The sequence below is a fragment of the Centroberyx affinis genome, unplaced genomic scaffold, assembly GCF_046629955.1.
Source record: "Centroberyx affinis isolate AG114_WGS23_722 - 3 ecotype Tasmania unplaced genomic scaffold, CSIRO-AGI_Caff_v1 ptg004607l_1, whole genome shotgun sequence".
NCBI classification, from domain to species: Eukaryota; Metazoa; Chordata; class Actinopteri; order Beryciformes; family Berycidae; genus Centroberyx; species Centroberyx affinis.
In genome coordinates, this window is record NW_027282219.1 from 13655 (window position 1) to 20481 (window position 6827).

The window sequence follows — 6827 nt, forward strand, 5'->3', positions numbered from 1 at the left end:
AAACTTTATTTTCCCTCCCCCATGGCACAATGAAATGGATATGATGAGGAGGAAAAATGAATCATTAAATGAATTGTAAAAATTAATTCTGAAGCAAGTTGCTTCTGTCTCCCTCTGGAGATTTTTATAGCTGCAGTTTTCACTGTCAAGGCTAGTTATGGTTATTTTTTATTGAGTTGTCATATGTTTTTTATTATTATCAATGTGTTCAGCAGTAAATATTTAACATGATCTCCCATTAGCCAAATGCCTGACTCCTACCAGTGAATTATCTGTATGAGCGGCAGCTATAAATGCCTGAAACCTAAAATTTAAAACAGTTGCAAGTCTCCTTATTGTCAGATGTCATGAGCCAATAAGCTTCTGTCCCGATCTGGAATTGTTTTTGTGGCATTTCCATATTCATGGTTTTGTTTTTTTATTGCTATAGGAAATAAACACTGAAGCACTTCTCCCATGAGCCTCTTCAGCTTGCACTTCCTGTTCTTCCCTGGGCTGACGCCTGCAGCAGGATATCCTGTGTCACCAGTCTGTGTGTGTGTGTGTGTGTGTGTGTGTGTGTGTGTGTGTGTGAGAGAGAGAGAGAGGTCATCTAAGTCTCTGCACTAGGAGTATACACGTCAATCTTTCAGGAGTACCACCCTTCTCTGAAATAAGCCGACGCTGTGGGACTCCTCTCTCTCTCTCTCTCTCTCTCTCTCTCTCTCTCTCTCTCTCTCTCTCTCTCTCCCTCTCTCTCGCTGCAAGATACTGCAGCTCAAAATACCAGCACACAACATCATTCCTCAAAAGCACCAGTGCGTGTGTGTTTGTGTGTGTGTGTGTGTGTGTGTATATATCTGTTTACAAATCCAGAGAAATATTAAGATGTAATCTAATCTGAGTTCTGGCTCACTGGTGACGACAGTGAAGCTCCTTAAGTTGATTTTCTGCGAGCCAAACGCTCCCCAAGGACCAGTAAACTCCAGAGCTGGATGTGTGGTTAGCTCTCTCTCTCTCTGCCTGTCTCTCTCTCTACCTGTCTCTCTTACTGCCTGTCTCTCCTCATCTGTCCGCTTGTCTGACTGATACCAATCCAGTCAATCCATTTATATATGTGCACTTTTTCCTCGTGTACTGTGTCTATGTGCTGTCAGAGAGAGATGGAAGCATGGATGGATGCAGAGAAAGAAAAAAAAAAAAGGATTGATTAATTATTGAGGGTACCTGGCACAGCGCTCCTCTCTCCCTTTATCCTCTCTCTCTCTCTCTCTCTCTCTCTCTCTCTCTCTCTCTCTCTCTCTCTCTCTCTCTCCCTCTCTGACCTACATAGTGAACCACCTGATCCCTCTATTCTGTCTGGCTCTGAAACAAACTTATTGACATCGAGCTCACCGTCTGTGTGTGTGTGTGTGTGTGTCTGTGTGTGTGTGTGCATGCGCGCGCGCGTGTGTGTGTGTGTGTGTGTGTGTGTGTGTGTGTGTGTGTGTGTGTGTTTACAGTAAGTGCATCTGCCCCTGTGCATGCATGCACGTTTGCCTTTTTGTGTCGTTTTGAGTCAGCGTGTATCAGACTGTCTGTGTTTGAGAGAGGAGACAAAGAGAGAGAGAGAGAGCGAGAGAGAGAGAGAGAGAGAATGAGAAAGACAGACAGGGTGAGAGACACAGACACCGAAAGTGAGAGACAGAGAGAGAGAGAGAGAGAGAGAGAGAGAGAGAGAGAGAGAGAGAGAGGTCCCTCTGTTTAAAACCAGCAGCAGCCTCAGCTAGCTAATGGTTTAGCGGCCTGATCCTTCTGCTAATGAACCTAACCACCCTCATAAGCACATCAGAGATTAGCTGCCTGTGTGTGTGTGTGTGTGTGTGTGTGTGTGTGTGTGTGTGTGTGTGTTTGCATACCAGCGCACGTCCATGTGTGTGCATGTGAGGTATTAGCGGCACTCAGGGGCCCAAAGTATTCTGGGATAGAATGGAACGTTGGGTCAAAGGTTGAATTCACCTCCCTCGTTTTTCTCTTCTTCTCCTCTCTTCCCTCCCTCCCTCCTTTTCACCCTCCATCACTTTTTTTTTGACTCCCCCTATATTTCTCTGCAACCCCCCTCCTTTTCCTTCCTAACCACCTCTCTCTCTCTCTCTCTCTCTCTCTCTCTCTCTTTTTCTCTCTCTCTATTTTACGTTCGCTTTTCTCCCGCTTTCAGTTTTACTTCCACTTTAGGGAGTAGGCAAAATGGAAAGTGTTTTTTTTTTCTTTTTTCCCCTTGCCATGGATTATTGTTAATGCTATAAGTTAAAAATTGGCCCCAGCTCCATTTAGCTCCTTTTTGAACAAATGCACTGTGTTTGCTGCTCTGTATTTACACATCAAACCTGCAGTTTACAAACTGGCAGAGCTTTCTAGTGTTTAGCTGTGTCTGGTTGTTGTTAACGCGTTTGTTGCTTTTCATATTCATATCCTCCCTAATGTGTTTTTATGTTTTTTTATGGTCTCAGTGCAAGAAAAACTCCCATAAAGGGCAATAAAGACTGTTGATGAGTTGGCATTGTGAACGAGTCAATATAGAGACTCACACTCTCTCTCTCCAAAAAACATCATGTGTCCTGTACAAAAAAATATAAAAATCATTAAAAACACAATTAATTCTTCAAGTTGCTTCACTCACCCTCTGGAGATGTTTACAGCTACAGTTTTCACTGTCAAGGCTAGTTACCATTTTTTTCTATTATATATTTTTCTTTCATTTTAATGTTTTCAGCACTAAATACTTAAAGGATAAGGCCGGTGTTTTTTTACTGCATTGCTTCAACAAATCCTATGAAAATAACAAAATCAACAATGCGTTGGCTCTACTCCCGTTATTTTCCGACTTCCCATGTAACGTTTTTAGCCGTCAACATGGAAGTCATTGGCTCCAATTGTAAGCTAAAAACCTTAAATACAGCTCACAAAGACAGTTTACATTTTAAAAATCGCTAACTGTTACCACAAAAAGTCAGGCTGTTGTAGTTATTAGCAAATCAAATTCAAATGGGAACAAATTCTTCATTACGCCGGGACTATTTTTGGTGCTACGGAACTACTTTCCTGAGATCGCAAAGAGTTTACAGCCGGCTTATTAAGTTGTTTGAGGAAAAAGTCATCCGGCCCGGTGCATCATGATGATGAAATATGCTGCAGCAGCATGGCTCTGTGACGGGTTTTTAATCGTTTTTTAATACAATGGAGTTCTATGGCTGCTGGGACATGGCTGCATTGGGCACCAACTACATGGACGAGACTTGTTGGCAAAACAAAATCATTGCTGATTTTGTTATTTTCATAGGATTTGTTGACGGTAAGCGATGCATTAAAAAACACCAGCCTTATCCTTTAAGATGATCTCCCAGAAGCCTAATGTCTGATGGAGTTTTCTAGTGTTCTGATTCACAATCTAAGAAGTGTGAACCTTCAAATGTCCTTTATAAGCCACTGTACTTCTACCTGCTCTGGATAATAATTCAAATGAATTGTCCTATGCCAGGCTGTCTTACAGTAATGTTGCGGTTGGGACCCCCAGTGGTGCGTCTAATATGAAAAAAGGGCCCCTAGAAAAAAAATGTCTGTAGTAATAATGCAGAAATATTATGGAAACAATGAGCAAGGCAAAAAAAAAAAAAAAAAGAGAAGGAATAGGAATGAGCAGATAAAGAAAATGAATGCATTTTACCTTATGCTCATTGATCAATTTTCCAGAAATACAACTCTTTATAAAGTTATAATTATAAAGGCAAAGATCTAATGATAACTAATAACTTCAGTAATTATCCTGAGTGAGTTTTACTTTCATGCCTCTAATCATTTTGTGGGAGCTGGTGTCACATTTTTCAGGCTGAGGACATCTCATTTTACGATGAAACTCTTCAGCTGTAAGGCAGATCCATAAGGAAAAGGGACCTTTGGCCTCGGTTAAAAGTTGGCCCGGGGCTAATTTTACCCTTTTCCTCCGGCGCTGCACCTCTCATCCCGGGACAATGTGAAAAAATCTGCTGTCACACGACGCACTTACATCCCTTAATTGACTGGAGGGAAATGACACAGTGGACGATTAAAATGATGTAAAACTCTCCCGCTTCCGTGCTTGCTGCACTCTTCTTCCCTCCTTCGATCTCTCTGTCTGTCTTTTTTCTCCCCCACCTTTGCCATCACCTTTCTCTCTCTCTCTCTCTCTCTCTCTCTCTCTCTCTCTCTCTCTCTCTCTCTCTCTCTCTGTCTCTCTACCCCCCTGCCCATCTTTCCCTACCTCTCCTTAATGAGTCTTTGTGAGGGACAGTAGCCTTTTAGCAGCGAGAGGAGCTAATGGCTTTGCTGATAGCTGCTGCTAATGTCTCTGAGCTAATGGCCTTGGCCACCGCTGATGATAACCATGAACTAATAGCTTGAATGACAGATAGCCCATTGCTTTCAGACTCGCGCTCTGTATCAGGAATTGACAGATAGTCTCAGGGGTAAAACTACGAATTCGAGTCCCCCAGAATATAGCAATAACACCCAAGGGAGCGATCTTTATTGTGATAATGAGTACAGCAGTGACGCGACTAGGTGCAACGTGCAGCTGAGTGCCATCGGCAGCACAAAGTCCTCATGATCACAATAAAGAACACACTCGCAGGAATCAACGATGTGTGTGTGTACAGTCTTGAGGAGAAATCACCACCTGGATAAACAAGAGTTAGCAGAGCACCCAAATCAGTTTTCCACACTGTAGCCTATAGCTAGCCACACTTTATGGGAGCATTTATCAATACACAGGATATGATGTTAATCCCTTGTGCCATAATCCAAGGTCAGCATTCACATAGAGGCCCAATTCAGAGTTTAACAGAATGATATACTACCATACCAATGAGTACCATATAAATATATCAGGTATCCACATCAAAAAACAGTGGGGAGAAAAAGGGCTTCCAAATTGGCACAGGATATAATCAAAATAAAGGGAGCACCTTACCTAAAGCTTCAAAAGCGCATAAATGAACAACAGCGCATAATGAGCAGGTGAACATATTCATAGTGTTCCCATGATGTCACATGCATTTCCTACCAATATGCTTTAGCTCATTGGCTGTGGCTGTCGTTTGATTACAATCACCTGTTATTTTCCTCCCAAGATGGCCGTGTGGTGATGTAAGGCAAGACAAGGCAAACTTTATTTATAGCACATTTCATACACAAGGCAAATACAATGTGCTTCACATAAAAAAAATACATAATATGACATTAAAAACGAAAGAAAGAAAGATATTGAGCAGTCACTCTCACACTGGTGACACCTCTGGTCAGCCGGTATAACTTCTCTGAGAGTGACTCCCTCAATTTTTCCTCTCAAAAGGAAATCAATTTAGATGAGATCTTGAAGGATTCTTTGAAGGAGCCTAGAGTCTTTCCAGTGGTCTAACCCCCCCCCCCCTATAGACAGGCCCCACAGCCCCTATAGGACTTGTAAATGTAACAGAATACTATGAGTAGGCTAGTAAGTATGCTTCCAATCCCTTTATTTTAATTATACTGTATCAGCCCAGTTTGTCTTTGAGCAATCACAAACTGCTTGCCTTGTTAATTAATATTGACTTCTATGGGTCTCCTCCCATCTTGGGGATTTAGGATCTAATGGCAAGAGAAGTAGCCTAGTGACTGGAGGAGAGAACTGAACAACTGCCATCAAAGGCATTTTATTCTGTAGGTTGTTTCTGTAAATGATCCTGCCTTCACGCCAAACTGCTACTACTAAACTACTAAATCCATGTCTGGCGCGTCGTGTCGACCGCCATGTTGGACCCAGAATGTAAGTGCATCTGCTGCTGATGGCATGGCAAGGTGACAGCCTGGAGGACACGATGCTCGGTGTGACCTGCCTCCTGCACACCTGGATCGCTGCAGAGTCGTGTGTGTGTGAAAGGCTTAATAAGAATCTGTTCTTCCTCTATGTTGATGAGGATGTTCAGTAAGGCTGGAAAATAAATTCTCCCCACCTGTCCTCAAGTCATCAGCAGCTCTGCCTTGACATTTAAAAGTAACCTTGCCAAACACTGTGAGCTAAAATAAGCGTGTTCATGCTATTGTATTTATATTTGATATTTTAGGCATTTAGCTGCCGCTCTCATCCAGTGAGATTGAGTGAATTACAGTGCAACACTGGGATAAAATCAAATTCCTTAATCACAAAAAATTACAGCCAACCAAGTAAGCATTGCAAGGTTCAGGGCCACAACACCCGAAATGTCACAAAATATTCCTGTGACTAGAGATGGGATGATCGGTTTATATGGGATTCACGATTCGATAAAACCACGATACGATGTAATAAATAAAAGATCAGTGACAACAAAGTCTGACTGTGCAGAATTATGTTTATTTCTGAGCCACAAATCTTTCTAGCGATGGCATTGACTTGCTAGAATGTAAACAAAAATTTTTAAATGTCTTTACAAAGTGCAAATAATATAATTTGGATCGAGAGCTTGTGAAGCTGTGATGGTCAAGCGTCTCATTTGTGATTACTGCAGAATAAAATGGAGCTAATTTTTCTGCCCCACAATACGTATTGCCACATTTTTGTGTTGCGACATATTGAATTTTGATCTATTGTCCCATCCCTACCTGTGACCCTAGAATGATCATGGAGCTTTATCTAGTAACTCAAAGAGCTAGATGGCAGAGCTTTATCTTTACCCTGTATGATTCTCATCCATCTGTGGACCAAGAGGAGAATCTATGAGGCAGTGAGATCTGACGTAAATATCAGATCCAGAGTAGAATCAGGAAGGACAGGGGATAATAAAATGAAAGAAAAACATATGGGTTCACTCACAATG